Below are 15,343 nucleotides of genomic sequence, written 5' to 3' on the forward strand. Positions count from 1 at the left end.
TCTCTCTCTCTCTCTCTCTCTCTCTCTCTCTCTCTCTCTCTCATTCTCTCTCTCTCTCTCTCTCTCTCTCACACACACACACACACACACACACAGACTCAGAGCAGTGCCTCTCCGGAGTTTGTTGGAGACCAGATGGACAGGGAGCATCAGCCAAAGCTGGCAGAGCTGGGAAATATGATCACCCTATGAGAACTGTTGACAGCTGAGGAGGGCGTACAGGCCGGGTGTATGTGCGTGTGTGTGGGGAGTGTTCCTCCCAGATATTAACCATAAATTCTGACCACCAGCACCCTCACCTCCCTACTGGGCTTTTCTGGGACCCTCTTCAAGTGAAAGGGTGACCCAGCACAGAAGACGAAGGCTCACACAGCATGGGGGGTCTATCTTCTGCATCCAACACCCTCCACCCGTGTAATAAGGAAAAAACCCCTGAAGGCAGGTGTGAACATTCTGCACCCCACATCTGACTAAAGACACCATGTTCCCACCAGGGAGAGGAAGGGTGCGGATACGCCACTGTGTGGCACCCACTACTCCAGGCCAGGGGCTCTGCTGTGCCTATTCCTCACCCAACCCTGCATCTCCCCATTTCCTGGGACACTGGGTGCTAAATATGGGGGTGGAATCTTCGGGCCAACACCCACTCCCATCCCTGGGGTGCATTTGTGGCAGGGCCGGGGCCAGAACATGGGGCATGGGGGAGGCACGGGTCCCAGTGGTTGGGAGGAGAGGGGATATAGGGTCGTGGAGTACGGGCCTGTGTGGCTAGCTCTCTACCACTGGAGCCACAGAGCTCTACTTCTGGCTTTGTTGGCACAAGTTGGACAGGGGTCTCAAGGACTTTCCTGCCTAGGGTGATTTTGACCATGACCCTCCTATCACAGCCTTGTAAGTACCAAGGAGGCCTGGTGAGAGCCACTTATGCCTGGTTAATCATAGGTCTTGCTGATGTTCTTGGACAGACTGGTGAGTTCCCTATCATCAGTTTTAAGAGGTGGGAGCTGGAGGCCACAGTTGGAATCCTGGTCCTGCCACCTCCAAATGGAAGGAGACTAATTGGTAAATAGTTCAAGGTGAATTCACCAGTCTGTGAGCAACTAAGGAGTTAGGCCATTCCCAGGATCTGACATTGATCCCCAGAGTGGGCCACGATAGTCATAAATTCATTATTTAAACACAGGATTTATATTTACATATATGTGTGGACAGCATCTTGCATTTGGTGTACTTCTTCTCCTCCTTTACTAATCCAATGTCATTATTTTTACATTTATGTTTTATTGGTTTTTACCTATCACATTTAGTTTGATAATAATTTTTATATCAAATTTTTGTATAAGGTTGATGTAGGCCGGGTGCTTGTGGCTCACCTCTGTAATCCTAGCTACTCACGCAGCTGAGATCTGAGGATCACAGTTTAATGCCAGCCCAGGCAGGAAAGTCCATGAGACTCTTATCTCCAATAAACCACTAGAAAATCAGAAGTGGTGCTGTGGCTTAAGCGGTAGGGCACTCCCTTGAACTGAAAGCGCCTTTTTGATTGAGTTATCTCTGTATAAACTCAAAATAAACAGAAAAAAAGCCTCAAAATAAACAGAAATGACATATTTGTTTTAAACGCTGTAGTTTAGCGCCTAAGGCCAGAGTTCCAGCCCCATGACCGACAAAAAATAAAATAAAACAAAACAAAGCTTTGAGGTAATAGTCTAAGATCATTCTTTAAATCTAGAGAGGCTATAGTGTCAATACATCCATTTAAGATTCTATTTTTATTTCATAATGTCATGACATACTTTTCAAAATCTATTGACCATAAAACTAAGAATTTATTTTTGACAAATCTGTTACATTCCCTATACATCTGTTCTTATAGTAGAAATATGTTGTCATTACTACTAAACATTGTCATTAGATTCAAAGTTAGTATGAAGTCTCATTACACCATTTTACAAGATTTTTCTGACGGACCTGCATTCCTTGAATTTACATTCGAGTTTATTGAGCAGGTGGACCAATATTCTACAGAGATATCTAGATGTTTGATAATCACTCATATTTTGCACCTTGTGAAAACACAAGATCCCAGATATCATATATAGAAAAATGTTTTTAGAGAATTCTTGTAACAACTAAAATTAATTTAGGAATGAGTGAAGATTTAGATAACGTTGTAGCATAATAAAGTTTAATGATAACTTGAGCTGCACAGCAGAGGTGAGTGAGAGGGGAAAGAATGATGGACCACATAGGAGCTGTATGTCATTGGTATTGTGTTTCAAACATCAGAAAGTCTTAAGAGAAGAGAAGGAGAAAAATAAACTGTCCTGAATGAAGTTTCTTTTTAATCCTCCTAATAGTTTAGACTGAAAGTCAGAGACAATGGGAAAAAATAAAATAAGAAATAATGCATTGTATAGACCTGTAAAGAAATTGTAATAGAAATATGATAATTTCTAAAGAATTAAGAGAAAGAATAGGTAAACTCTAAAAGGAAAAAGAACAAAGAGAGAAAAGAAGCAAAGTATAACCTTTGTCAATAACAAACACAAGAGATTGGAAGTGGAAAGGCAGTGTAAATATTCTAAATAACAATAAAAATTGCTAATGTGGATAGAATATGCACCACATTTTATCATATATAATTTTGAAAAAGTACACTAGAAATGAAAGTTTAAAAGTCATAATTTAAAACACTATTTGGATTATAACTATACAGTATAGTTCAGTGGTAAACCATTGGCCTAGCACATGTGAAAAAATTGTGTGATCTCCTAAGCATTACAAAGTACAAACAAAGCACACACACACACACACAAAAACACATAAACACAAAAAGACATACACACACACCACATACACACATTTGTAATATTGATATTATCGTATTAAACAGGAACATATCACAAATAGTAAAAGTATGTTAATATATGAAATCATAATATGGCTCATACTTTTTAAAAGTTTAGTAGAAATAAAATAGTCACAATATACTTGGATTCTTATAGATTAAGTAAACTGAGAATTAAGAAATAGAAGACATGAGAACATTTGCAAATAAATTTTAAATAATGAACATTTTGAAACACGTATCCTTTTATTTTGACAAAAGATTGATGTTACTGGTGTTTTAACTCAAGATTTAGAATATAATAATCAGGTGCTCTATATCTTGCTAGGGATGGGTATTATTTAATCATTTCACTCTGGATATTTTCAAAATAAAGTCTCATAGTTTCTCAGGCTCTCTCAAATTACAAACCCTATTTACACTTCCCAGCACAGCTAGAAAATGGAAGCCAGAAATCATTATGCCCAGCTCAAACATTCTTTTTTTTTAATTCAAGTACAAATATTTTCAAAATGTGACCAGACAATGAAGCCTTTCGTAGTAAAGTATGTGCTTCTTGAAAATACAGTGAATATTTGCTACCTGGAAAATTATGTATATAACTAGAAGAAAATAAATTTATTTAAGTTCAAAACCAAATAAAAATTATGAAAACAATTTTTAAATATTCACATGTTAAATATTTTAAAAGAAAATATACATGTCTGAATTATTTACATGTGTAAAAATCATGAAAATATAAATTAACATGGGTATAAAAGTACCCATTGATCAATAGCAACAGTAAAAGCATCAGTAGTTCTTAGTTTGAGTGTACAAAAAAATCAATGGAATAGATAAAAATGTTCCTTCCATAAGAAATGTACTCATTACCTTATTTATGTAACTATAACTCCTCTGTACATTACCTTTAAAATAAAATGAAATTGAAATTAATAATAAACCAAATAATATAGCAATTAAGAATTCTTAGAAGCCATTGTTAAAAACTTTGTAAAAAACTGCCCTAAGACCTCAAGGAGTATACTTTGATATTGAATATATTTTAGCTTCAGCAGAGAAGCAAAAAGTTTAAAAACTGATACAAATAAAGTAATAAATATATATATTACTATTAAAAATAATCATAACATGAATTTATAGTGGTCATCAAATATGTAAGAAATGAGGCAATTTGACATTCGATTGCACTTAATAAGTGAGAAAGAATTTTCTAGGTTTTTCAAATATATCTTACGTTTAATAAAGAAACTATTCTGTCACATCATATGATAATTAGATAAAGCTGATATTAGTGCAAAGAACAGATTGTGCTAAGTTTTTGGATGTAAATGTATATACTTATTTTGGTTGTGGAAAATTATGAGGATTTCAACTTGGGATATTTTTCTTGCTGGTGTCATATCAGTGGTTAATTTTAGGATAGGGGTTCTCTTTCCACAAGAACATGCACCTGATCTGTCGTTTAATCCTTCCCATCTTCAATGGCATCAGAATTGCACACCAACTCGTCTAGCTTCCTCCCGTGGCTGGTCTGGATTCTGCAATGTCGCATCCACCTCGACCAGCAAGGAAGACACGACCCGGGATTCTTCTCAAAGCAGTTTATTCAGGAACCTTGATTATTAGCTTCTCTCTCGCCCCGCACCCGCACTCCGGTTATAAGCCTCCTGGATGGCCAATCCCGAGGTGCCACGTGGCATATACCAATAGGGTCGCAAACACGGAAGCAAACTAGGAGCCAAGTCATAGCCATATAAGGAGTTGTTTTTCACAGAGAGCACTCGCCATCGGGAAGGCGGAAGGCAGAAGCCAGCGCCATCTTTGGCTTGACCGTGCCATGCGGCTGCGCCATCTTTGGCCAGCTCCCGCAGCTCTCCACAGTTCCCCCTTTTTGTTTTATTAAGTGACAGGTAAGAGTAGAGGTTGGGCCTCTGTCTAAAACATTAATGAGAGGACCTTGCACTGGTCTTCGCCTGAGGGGCGCCTTCCCCAGTGATGACCAGGCCCGTCCGATGCCTTTTTTGCAGAGGTGGGATCTTGGGCATCAACCCACTTGCAACCCAACATGCTCTTCTTGGGCTCACGCCAGGAAGTGATTCCCATGTGCAGTGCGTTTGCCCAAGTGCAGTGTGTTTGCCTTACACCCTGTGCTATTCCGTTAACGTGGCAAGCCACGCGTGGGGGGACTGTCTGGCCTCAATGGCAGTGAAGGCCTGGACCACCATAGCCATACTCCTGCGCTGCGAGCTCCTAATCCGGCATATGCACCACAGGCACAGCAAGATCACCAATGCCAGGATACCGATAAGGGAGCCTATTCCCGCACACTCCTTCAAATAATCCACAGCTGTCAAAATCCAGGAGGAAACATCTTGTAATAGGGCATCATCCATCCGGGTGGAGTTTACTGAGACAATGGCCGATCGTAGCTGCAACATCAATTGGTCGAATTCTCCCATCCAGTTGCCTAAAAGATAACTTGACAGTTGTTTAGACAAATTTGCTGCCTGAGTATAGTTATAGTACCGAATAGCAGTAATGCAAAGCCCTTCATATTTTTGAATACATCCCAGCTGAGCCAACTGCCACATGATATCAACCTGTTCCTGCACAAGATCAATCCTTTGGTTTAACAGCATCAGTCCTCCTTTTAATTGTGCAAAGGCCACTTGTTGTAAATCCAGAGCTCTGGCTGTAGTAGCCGACAAGTTATTTAAAGTTTGAGCCGTCTGCACAGTATGCGACATGGCGACAGCAGCAGCCGTCGCACCCGCAGCAGCTACAGCTATAGCAGTTACAATGGCCGCAGTGATGCCAAAATCTCTCTTATGTCTAAACAAGGTTACAGCTTGAGAAGCATCTACTGGCACAGGCACCCAACGCGGAATGCGTGTAACTATGGCTAACGGATACTGAGAACTCCAGCAGGTAGCATAATAGCAGGTTTCATTAGTGCAAGCACACACATCATCTGAGCATATAGAGATGTTTTTAATTACCAAAAACACAAAAGGGGAAACCACACACATTTGCAAAGCGGCCTTGTCCTAAGAGCATATCTCTATCCCAAGCCTGGTGTACGTTTGCTTGATTGATGGCTGCCTGTTCACTACAAAATTCCAGCATAAATGCCCTCCAATCCAAGTACTGGCCTGGACTCAAACATGCCCGTGCTAGGCTTGCCCAATCAGAGGGAGTCATGCAGTATCTCTTTATAGCCTCCACTTGAGCTACGGTAAACGAGGCTGTAATCCCATACGTCCGAACAGATTCAGCCAGGGACTTAATTACTTTAAATTCTAGAGGCTCATGAAATCTCTGTTGATTACCGTCTTGAAAAACTGGGAAGGCGAGTTCTGCTCGGGCAGTCCCCCAAGTATCCGGGCAAAACGTATGCCCATTGGCTCCATGTTGATATGGAGGAGGACCTAAGGGGACTTGACCGGAAGTTCCTTTTACGTCATCTTAAGGGGCCTGACCAAAAGTTTTTTCCACATCCTCATTAAGCACAGGTTGGCTTAGCTTATGTTTTCCCTTTTTTATACGACTCCTTTTCATCTGTTGAATAAGTGCTCTCACTTCTTCCTCCTCTAGCTCGCTGGAACTTTCTCTTTCCGATTTCAGCTCAAACAGATCTGGGTATAGTTGCCCCCTTTTGCCCTGTCTACTGTCTCCCTTTTCACTGATCGCCTTCTCTGACCTCTCCTCCTGTAACTGCTCCAGTGCTGACTGTCCATTTTCTATAACCTCACAGCAGCGCTGGTCCTCCAGGCAGCCCCTTATCAGTTTCCAAATGGTGTGGACTCCTGCCTTTAATGTGCCCTGTTCATAGGCAAAGTCCAAATCTCTTCCTAATTTTTCCCACGAGGCTACTGTAAGGCTCCCGGACACTATGAACCAAGGAGCTACAATGTTGCATTCTTCAAGGAAACTCTGTAAAACACCCTTCTTAAACTTTAGTCCTTTTGAGCGTAGGAGCTCATTCAGGGCCAGAAAAATTGGATGAGATGTCGCGGCACCCATCTTAGTTATAAAAATTTTATCTTTTTTTACTCCCTTTTTTATTTTTTATATTTATATTCTTACTTTCACTTTAGGCCTTTATTTTTTCCCGGGTTTCCGCTCTCTCTTTATCTACAGAGAAGAGCCCCGTATTATGCCCGCTTTAATCGCGGATTCCCACTTACCTGGGAACTTACCGGTGCACCACCCTGACTGCCAAGAGTTCTGGATCCCTTGTGGAGTTAGTTCCCCGTACGGGCCACCACTTGTCGCATCCACCTCGACCAGCAAGGAAGACACGACCCGGGATTCTTCTCAAAGCAGTTTATTCAGGAACCTTGATTATTAGCTTCTCTCTCGCCCGCACCCGCACTCTGGTTATAAGCCTCCTGGATGGCCAATCCCGAGGTGCCACGTGGCATATACCAATAGGGTCGCAAACACGGAAGCAAACTAGGAGCCAAGTCATAGCCATATAAGGAGTTGTTTTTCACAGAGAGCACTCGCCATCGGGAAGGCGGAAGGCAGAAGCCAGCGCCATCTTTGGCTTGACCGTGCCATGCGGCTGTGCCATCTTTGGCCAGCTCCCTCAGCTCTCCACACTGCAATCCTTCCAATCTTAGCCTGTAGATAGTGCAGGATGGTGGAAATGATCCAATGCATCCAGCTAGCTCAAAATAGTAGAAATCATATTCTACCCCATCTGTTTACCAGTCTTACTGAAAGAATGACCTTCCCAATTCCTGATGGAAACACACTGCAGCTCTTATGGACCAATCATTTCCACATTGTACCTCACCTAAGTTGGTTACCATTAGAAGTATTTTGATTGCTTTTTATACCCAACATTTTGAGAGAAAGGTACTACTTTAACATGCTGTTAAAGCAAGACTGATATAAAAATCACATTTTACCTTTCATATACTCAAAAATACAATCTGACCTATCATTAGTGTAAGGAAGGACAGGTTAAATATCATAGACACCAACACCTAAGCATGAATTAACTTGTGAATACAATTGGTTTAAAAAGACAACAATAATAATGCATTTTTTAAATTCCTTATGATAATGAGAATGATATTGACAAACTATTAACACTTGAAAATAAGGTATTTTCTTGGGAGTAAGACACAAAACACAAGATTAATCCTAATCATTTTAAAGACCTTTATTTATACTACAAATTCACTCTTACAACTAGAAAAATTCTAAAAATAACTGAAGCACAGTGACACAAAGGAAATAATTTAACTACATCATCTACATTCAAATTACTGTATTAATAGAAAACAAAGCTACACTAATAATTAGCTTACCTAATTAAATTACGTTCTTATATTCTGTTTCATTTAGTTTCAGAAAAACTGGGTTTTCATAAAAAGATGCATAAAAAAGTCTATATACCCACTTACATTTTCAGATTTTAACAATATTTATTTCAGAAATGTCTGTAGCTCTATAGTCAATGAACTGAAATAATACTAAAATATTCAAAGGGTTTTGAGAAATTGCAAGACTCTCTCTGGGATATTATTTATACTGGAAAAGATATTTGAAAACATTATTTGTTAAAGTTATGAAAGTTACTCCCACAAAAGGCAGTTAGTGAAGACCCCTTTGCATTTACAAAACAACTTCAAATGTATCTACAATCTGGAGGTGACACATGCTTTTTTTTTGTTTTTGAAATGTATATCTAATAAGCATATCCACAATAGTGATTTTCAGTCAAAATGATGGGATATTCAAACCTAATAAAAAGCAGGGTTCATTATCTTAGTGAGAATAGATATGATCTGATGGAGGCATAGAATTCCATTGTGTATATATACCACATTTTCTTGATCCATTCATCTACTGAGGGGCATCTGGGTTGGTTCCATATCTTAGCTATAGTAAATAATGTTGCAATAAACATATTCGTGCTGGTAGCTTTAGTGTGGTCTTGTTTGTAAACATTTGGGTAAATTCAAAAAGTGGAATTGCTGGGTCATAGGGGAGCTCTATGTAGAGTCTTTTGAGGATCCTCCATACTACTTTCCAAAGTGGTTGAACAAGTTTACAGATTGCCCCATTTGATAGGAAATGGAAAGGCTTGGAAAAAAATTATATTAGGTGAAGTAAGCCAGGCCCAAAGAAACATAGGTCCCATGGTTTCCCTTATTTGCAATATCTAGTATATGTCTGAGTCAAGCACAAAAGGTCAGATAAGGTGATGTTAGGGAAATGAACCCTAAGATATGTACTCAAAGGTTTTTTTTTTCTTTCATGCGATTGTTTCTAACACATTTATAAGATATTTTCTTTGTTGCTTTGTATGTCCCTCCCGCACAGTATAATCCCTGCCTTCACTGTATTTGATGTCAGTATAATTTGTGGAGGGGATAGGGAAAAACAAATGGTTTAAATAGGGGTACAGGTGGACCCATTGCAACAATGAGATGTACAAGTCGTTATGTCGAAAACGAACTTTACAACTTTCGTGAGTGGGGGGGGAGGATTGTGGGGGAGCAGGGGGAGGGTGGGAAGTGATGGGAAGGGAAAACAAATTAGGAGGCTACAATGCTTGATAAGAAATGTACTCATTATCTTGCCCATGAAATTGTAACTCTTATGTACAGTATTTTCAAAATAAAAAAAAGAGAAAAGAATAGATACGATCTTACAAAGAGAGTTGTTTTCAACAGAAATCCGGAAAGAGTTTATCCACTTGGTGTTTCACAGGAATAAACACAGAGAAATACCTGTTTGGTCAAGTCGGTCAAACTCACTCCATGAGTATACGTTAAAAGTATAACCAATTTAAGAGGTCAAATACATATTTTGTACTGACAGTCATCTTACAGTGATAACTTAGTACCTAATTATGTTTGTATCTTCTTCCCTAACATACAATAAGAGCTGAAAGTGATCTCTTTTATCTAACTTATTGTTGTAAATGCCTCGATTATGATGATGTTATTGAAGGGTGGTTCCACTGAAATGACATGAGAGAATACTGATAAATAGAACATTGCAACACAGTTAGCTCTTTTCAGCCTCATCCTGTCCACATTGGCAAGCAATATTGCAATAGCAAACGCACACATATACACATACACACATGTGGGCACATGTACACACACATATACATGCATGCTAAATTCAGGGTTTAGTAAAAAAAGGTTCAACTTAAATATTAGTGATTAGGACCAATGATAATTTACCTCAATACAAAATAGTACACAATCCCGTCACCACGGGTGTTACATTTTACTTGCCTCGCCACATGTGACCACTTAATTTATTTTAATTAATTCATTAATTCATTTGTTTGGTGCTAATACTAAGGCTTGAACTCAGGGCCTGGCTCTGTCCCACAATTTGTTGGTTTTTTTGTTTTAGTTTCTTCAAGGCTAGCATTTTACTGCTTGTACCACAGCTCCATTTCTAGCTTTTGCTGGTTACTTTTAAATCAGAATCTAAGGACTTTTTCTTTGCTTGGTTTGGTTTTAAACCACAATCCTCAGATTTCATCTTTCTGATTAGCTAGGATTAAAGACATGAGCCACCAGTGTGGTTTCTACATATTCCTCTATAATTATTTAATGCACATACTTAGATAGTACTTTAAAACTGAGAATATAGAAGCAAGATGTACAGTGATGACATTGTCCTGTCAGAAATTTAAGCTAGGAAATTTCTTCTTAAGACCATAAACAAAAAATATCATGATATAATATAAGAGAACCCACTATTGAACATATGAGCTTTAAGTGCTTTCTACTCAATCCATTATTTATCGTTATCCATCATTAGAAAAAATGTATAATGCTGTAGTAAAATAGGAGTCCTTTGTAGGAATACTTAAATTTCTTCTTTTTTTTTTTTAAAGACACTTGTTTTCATCTAAAAAAATAGGCCTGTCTACTGTCTTCGGGTGATTTTGATGATTGAAGGTGCATAATGAGAAGTCAAAGTGCATTAGTAGTATTTGCTATCAATTAAACTCATCTTTTCTTCTTGGAGAATATAATGATTAAAGCAATAGTTCAGAATCAACAAGCAATAATAGTTCAGAATCACACTTCCAGCGTAAATGGATCACCAGTAAGTAATGTTCAATACCATTTTCCACAAAGTTTTGTCACAGATACAATTGGCCTGCCTTCTCTAGTTGTTTTCCTAACCTGGACCTATTCCTTCATTGTATAGGAGAAGTGTAATTCAAATGATTTCAGTCAGATCTGTTACTAGAATTATCAAGGATTTGGATTTTTGTCTGTAATTTCGTCAAAGCTATGCCTCTTCATGTATGCTACTAAAAATATATTTACTATTTTCAAGTAAATACATAAATTCCATTTCCATCTTTTTTAAAAAATAAAATTATTTGCTTTATAAATTGATAAGAGGGATGGATTTTGTGGCCAGGTAGGTCATTGCACATCTGTCTTTCTCTTCCTCTCTCCCCTTCATGCTTCTCATAGATAATATGACTGTTCCATAATTATCCTAATTTATTTTGCTTTTATATTTTTGGTTGCATCATTTCAATTTCTGCTCTGCCATTTCCCAAATCATTTACATAGAAGGCATTATTTCCTATTTTCTCATTCCTAGAATGACCTGCACATGAAGACACCACTGGCCCTCATTTTGAGTCTGTACCTTTGAATACTGAGGAAAATCTTTCCTCTGCTCTCCATCAATTCCCTACTCTCCAGCTAGAATAATTTAGAATAGTAAAAATGGAAACAGAGAAAATAAATCATGGTGAAAAAAACAGATGCAGAAAATTCTCTGGATTTTTCTGACCAGTTCAACCAACGTGAACTATTGGGGAAATACATGGACACCTCATTCCCACTGGTACTCAAAGTCTCTGATTAGGCAATTCTGATGAAGACAAGGAACAAGATGAAAAAGTGAGGAACTTTATCATTTGCAAGAAAAAATGGAGAAGTATCCAAGCAAATTTCTTCTTTGGGCTGCCGAAAATAATCGGCTTACTACAGTGTGGAGATTACTTTCCAAAAAGGCCACTCATGTGAATACGAAGGATGACGATGAGTATACCCCTCTTTATCGGGAAGCCTACAGTGGACATGTAGACATTGTCCATGAGTAGGTGTCTCAAGGCAGATATTCATGCAATAACTGTGAATGGCAGGACACCCCTGCACAGTACTTATATGTGGAATAATACCAGAGTGGCTTCTTTTTTACTTCATCATGATGCAGATACCAATGCCGAAACTAAAGTTCTCATGACCACCTTGCATCTTGCTGCTGGGAATAGAAATAACAAAGATACGCTGGATCTCCTTCTGTTGATCCATTATATCAACCCAGGTCTGAAGAAAAATTTGGAAGAAACTGCATTTGATATTGACAAAAGGATAATTATGTATCACTACCTCTTTGAAGTTGTGGAAGGCTGTACAAATTGTTCTTCTAAGTCAAAAATGGTTTGGTTATGTTTCTTAAATTTCAAAAATGTCAGTCCATCTTTGTGTCCATACAAAATATTTTCACAATACAAACCAACAACAATATCTTACTTTAAAAATTCATGAATTCCATGGTATTCTTCCAAGTGAATTGCTTGACTTTGATGTCAAAATGTATTCAAGAGTTGTTTGTATATCTCTATAATGATTTCTGCAGAGTTTGTGACTTTCTAATCAGAGATAATTTAAACTTATCTGTTGAAATGAGTAATACAGAAATTAAAGATATTTCTGGTGCTGGTATGAAAAAATATATTTTAAAATATTCTGTATTCTGTTTGTAAAATGTCCATAATCTATTTCATTCTCACCTCAATATAATACTTTGAATTCTACATTGTTTTATAATACATAGGTTCATTAATAAATGTGTCCTTTCAGATTGCATTCCATATAGAAACAGTTTAAGATTCCTTTTTCCCTAGGTCCTTATACTATTTTATTTCTCTGGGATAAAATGACAATGTTATCTAATTTCAAAAGTTTTGTAAAAGTTATGCAATGTAAAGGCCCTTCTAAGGTGTAGATTTAACACACTGATGTCAAACTAACTTTTAATTCAATTAATTACATGCATTGCTAGATTTGTATTTTTGTCATCAATTTTTTAATAACAGTTTTTCAATTCTTTTTCTTTTTTAGGGGGGGTTCCGCTCGTGGGGCCTGAACTTTGTGCTTGGGCACTGTCCCTCAGCTCTTCAGCTCAAGGCTAGTGCTCTACCACTTGAGCCACAGCGTCACTTCCGGCTTTTTTCTTATGTGATGCTGAGGAATTGAACAAAGGGCCTCAGGCAAGCAAGCCAAGTGCTCTACCACTGACCCAACTTCCCAGCCCCAGTTTTTCATTTCTTACATCTGAAGAATAAAAAATATGGAATACTTCACAAATTTTCATAACATCTTTTTGCAAGTGCCATCTTAATCTCTTTATTGTTGTAATTTGTGTAGACGTACTGCTGAAGAATGTAGTATCCTGTAAATTTAAGTAAATAACGATGCAATCTTTATACAGGCGTATACCCCTGTTTGCCTATTTCCAACAAGAATACCATATTGTTCCTAAAAATGCTATTGATCATATTTCTCTAAAATTCTGAGTATATTGGAAAAAAACTTATATTGCTTGGTTGATTGCTCACATTTGTAATTTTTTTTGTCAATGACTATTTTAAGTGTTTTTCATTTTAGTTTTGATCATACTTTGAAGCATTTATAGCTAGGTCCAAAGGTGATGGCTTTATCAACTGAGTTAGCTTTGTGGAGCTAATGGATTCAAAGTAAGCCTTGCTTAAGAGCTACTTCTAAATTTCTGCAGCTTAAAATTTCCCAAATGAGGTCTTACTGGCACATATGTCTCTCTGACCCTTTACCATTCTTCCTTGTAGGAACAGACCAACCAGGATATCTTACCTTGACAGCATAGATTTTCTTACTGGAACAAAACTAATCTTAGTTACAAGGGATCATAGAGACATGAACAGTTCAAACAGAACAGTTCAGGCTAGAAGGTATTTTATCAAAATATAATTGTTTATTATACCTAACATTTCAAAAGTAGCTAAAGCCAAGAAGGTGCAAAAATTGTTCATATGCATGATTACCTAATGTGCTGGCCTGTCGACCTTCCAACCAGGCAGGAACTTACACTATTGCCTTTCTATCACCAAATATTTCCATATCTCCAGGAGAAGTCTATTTGTTTCTTCTGTACATTAGGTCGTAAATTGGTAACGTTTTAATCACAATGCTTCCATTTGCCTCTAGGCTGTAAATCTACAAATGGTAAAGCTTTAGGTCTAACTCTACCAAACACTGAGATAGAGATAATGGAGTACTATTTTAAAACAGAGTAGCCTTTGATACCGTAACCACAACAGAACAATGCAAAACATTTTCTTTTTTTTTTTTTTTAATTTTATTTTATTTTATTTGAGAACATACTGTACAGAGGGGTTACAATTACATGGGCAGGATAATGCATACATTTCTTACCAAGCATTGCATCCTCCTCCTTTGTTTATCCTTCACCTCCCTTCCCAGCCTCCCCCCTCCCCCCCCACCCAATCATACCCCCCCTCCCCCCCCACCGACATTGTAAAGCTGGTTTTGACATGACATTTTGTACTTCTCATTGTTGCAACAGGTCCACCTGAATCCTTAAACGACTTGTTTGTCCCCGTCTCCTCCACATGTTATACTGACATCAAATATAGTGAAAGCGGGGGTTACACTGTGGGGGAGGGATATAAAAAGCAACAAAGAAATAATCTTATAAATGCGTTAGAAACACATGCATGAAAGAAACAAAAACATTAAAATACATATTTGAGGGTTCGTTTTCCTAACATCACATTCTCTGACTTTTTCCACTTGACTCATACCTATACTAGATATTGCAAATAAGGGAAACCATGGGACCTATGTTTCTTTGGGCCTGGCTTACTTCACTTAATATAATTTTTTCCAAGCCTTTCCATTTCCTAACAAATGGGGCAATGTCATTCTTTCTGATGGAGGCATAGAATTCCATTGTGTATATATACCACATCTTCTTGATCCATTCATCTACTGAGGGGCATCTGGGTTGGTTCCATATCTTAGCTATGGTAAATAATGCTGCAATAAACATAGTTGTGCTGGTAGCTTTAGTGTGGCCTTGTTTGTGATCATTTGGGTAAATGCCCAAAAGTGGGATTGCTGGGTCATTGGGGAGCTCTATGTGGAGTCTTTTGAGGAACCTCCATACTGCTTTCCAAAGTGGTTGAACAAGTTTACATTCCCACCAACAATGAAGTAAGGTTCCTTTCTGTCCACATCCACTCCAGCATCTGTTGTTAGAGTTCTTGATTTTTGCTGTTCTAACTGGAGTGAGGTGATATCTCAATGTTGTTTTGATTTGCATTTCTTTTATGGCTAGGGATGTTGCACTATTCTTCATGTGTCTATTGACCATCCTTCTTTCTTCTTCAGAGAAGCTTCTCTTTAAGTCTTT

General features: G+C 38.1%; 1 pseudogene; it reads right to left on the reverse strand.

Moving 5' to 3' along the window:
• Positions 1 to 13,216: 13,216 nt before the first annotated feature.
• On the reverse strand, positions 13,217 to 13,316 carry LOC122126014 (annotated as a pseudogene).
• Between the last annotated feature and the right edge of the window lie 2,027 nt (positions 13,317 to 15,343).

The sequence above is a fragment of the Dipodomys spectabilis genome, unplaced genomic scaffold (assembly GCF_019054845.1).
Source record: "Dipodomys spectabilis isolate Male_0828 unplaced genomic scaffold, ASM1905484v1 ptg000270l, whole genome shotgun sequence".
In the NCBI taxonomy this organism is placed as follows: Eukaryota; Metazoa; Chordata; class Mammalia; order Rodentia; family Heteromyidae; genus Dipodomys; species Dipodomys spectabilis.